The sequence below is a fragment of the Carassius auratus genome, chromosome 47, assembly GCF_003368295.1.
Source record: "Carassius auratus strain Wakin chromosome 47, ASM336829v1, whole genome shotgun sequence".
Taxonomy (NCBI): Eukaryota; Metazoa; Chordata; class Actinopteri; order Cypriniformes; family Cyprinidae; genus Carassius; species Carassius auratus.
In genome coordinates this window covers 5,561,104-5,563,990 of record NC_039289.1, presented here as the reverse complement: position 1 = coordinate 5,563,990, position 2,887 = coordinate 5,561,104, and positions in this window count along the sequence as shown.

Below are 2,887 nucleotides of genomic sequence, written 5' to 3'. Positions count from 1 at the left end.
CTGCAGCTATGAACACTTGAAGAAGCACTGAACCTGCATGATGTGTGTGGATAGTTACCAATATATAAACACCAAGTAAACTGTTAAAACTCAGGCATTAAAAAGTATGCGAGCAGTCTGATTGTCTAGTCCAAATACTAAGAGGCTAGTGTAAATGTCTACATCGTATTAATAATTAGTTAATATATGGTATGTATTGATATTTATAAAATATGTAAAATGTAAAAAGTATTTATTTGTAGCTTCAAATGTATAACAATTTAGTTTCCTATAGTCCATATAATTTATAAACATTTTGTTTACATAACATTTTATGTCTTTCTATCTATCTATAAATTTGCATATATTTGTGATTTGTTATTATGTGAAATAAATTCTTCTTTCCTATTGTAACTAGTTATAAACAGCCTTTTTCAAGACATTAATCTGATCATCGTCAGTGATTCTTTTCATTGCTGTAGTTTAGAGGATATGCAGTGCCGTTGAGTTTAAATGCTGCACACACTGAAAGACTGACTCATGTTTTTGTTGTGTTTCATGTGTTTTTTAGGTCTCCGCTCGCCTGCACAGACACTGCTGCTCAACACTCCAGACAGCTTGCTTTGTATCCCGACCCCACTCCCATTCCCTCATCTCTGGACAACAGCATCGGTTCTTTCGCACAAGCTATGGTGAGTTTTAACATTTGTTATGAACATCTCCGTGTTCGTAATTAGAAGAATGTATTTATAATCACTTTGTCGCTTATTGCAGCTGCAGCTAGACCTATTATGCAGTTCAAGCTCTCAGATATTGGAGAGGGCATTATGGAGGTGACCGTTAAAGAATGGTGAGTTTGATGTCTTTTTTTTTGACACCTACAAATCTCTACCAGCAGAGGTCATCATCATTATCTGTTTGTCATCGTCAGGTATGTGAAAGAAGGCGACAAAGTGTCTCAGTTCGACAGCATCTGTGAAGTCCAGAGTGACAAAGCATCTGTCACCATCACCAGCCGTTATGATGGATTCATCCGGAAACTCTACTATGATGTTGATTCCATTGCACTTGTAGGCAAACCCCTCGTTGACATTGAAACGGAGGCAGGTCAAGGTAAGTATTGAGAGTAGTTTTAGTATAAGGACTTGACCTTTAGTATGGAGTCATTCAGTGTTTCCCTGGCTCTTGCAGTGGAGGGTCCTCAGGAGGATGTGGTGGAGACGCCCGCCGTGTCTCAAGAGGAGCACACGCACCAGGAGATCAAAGGTCACAAGACTCAGGCCACCCCCGCTGTCAGACGCTTAGCCATGGAGAACAATGTACGTCTTGGATTTGTCTTTGTCTTGTTTGATATCTGTAAAGTTAAAAAGATAATTGTGTGTGTTTGTGTGTTTGTGTGTGTGTGTGTGTGTGTATGCATACGTGTGTGTGAGTGTGTTTTTGATTTTATATATATATATATAGGTTTAATGTATATATTATGTATACTATAAATATATAACTTAAATATATAATTTGTAGTTATCATTAAGTATATAATTTACCTATGAAACGTATTCAGTGTTATTTTAGTACTTACATTTTATTGTAGTATTTATTTACTAATATTTTGAATTAGCTTTATTTCTTATATTTCTGGATTTTCATTTTAGTTAAGGTTTTGTCATTTTGTTTTGTAATGTGTTGTTGTAATTTATATTCGTTTTTGCCTTTAAAGATATTTTCATTTCGATTTTTTTAATTTTTTAGTTTTAGTCATTTTAGTACTTTCTGCTTATTCTGTCAAGTCAACGTAGCTATTTTTAGGCTTTTACATTTCAGTTTCTCATATAATATTTATATTTTGTCAGTTCAGCTTCATTTTAAGTAAGCAAAAACGTTTTTTTATATTTTTATTTTTAAATTATATATACATCACATTATATAAATAATATTAAATTATATAAAAACAATTCCTTTGCATTGAATTCTCTTTTTAACTTAGCAATACATTTCATTATAAAATAAATATATGTATTATATAAAAATATATCTTGTACTAAAACCAGTTTTAAAGTTAATTTTATTTATTTATTAGTGTATATATATATATATATATATATATATATATATATATATATATATATATATATATATATATATATATATATATATATATATAATATTGCACAGACCTCAGCTTTAAAGTTTTTCTTCATAATCTCATACATTTGAACAGGATATTTAATGTAACATATATGTATATAATACATTTATTTATTAAATTATTCTGTTTCTCAGAAACTTAGATAAACACTATATTGTGAAAATTAAAAAAATTATATAAAGTAAATAAATCAGATACTGAGGCCATTCAATCAAGCCCTTCCTACATTATTTTCCCACTGAAAATTCAATTTCACCCGAAACGTTAAGGTGATTTAAAGTAGAGCATGGCGTCAGCATCAGTGGGAGGTGGTCTTTAGCTATTGTCATCGGGGTCATAACTCTTCCACAGCACTGGAAGTTGCTAAGCCAGTGCAGAAGCCCTTTAAATCAGGGTCATGAGATGTAGCTTGTATCTATATAGACAGTCATTACATCCTCTTTGGAGAGTGTTAGATAAATAGCTAGCCTGTCAGCATCACGTAGTTGGAGATATAGTGGTGTTGCTATGGCCACAAGTAGAGGTGAGGGTGAAGTGTGCAGCATATTAGATCTACTGGGGATTTTTGTGGCTGTTTCTCCATAACGAAATTTCAGAAAAAAGGTCCATCTGCATAAAAATCTTTGCCTCGCAGATTAAATTAAGCGAAGTCGTCGGCACTGGAAAAGACAGCCGCATTCTCAAAGAAGACATCCTGAACTTCATAGCCAGACAGACGGGGGCCATCTTACCCCCAGCACCCTTCCAGGAGATTCGTCCTCC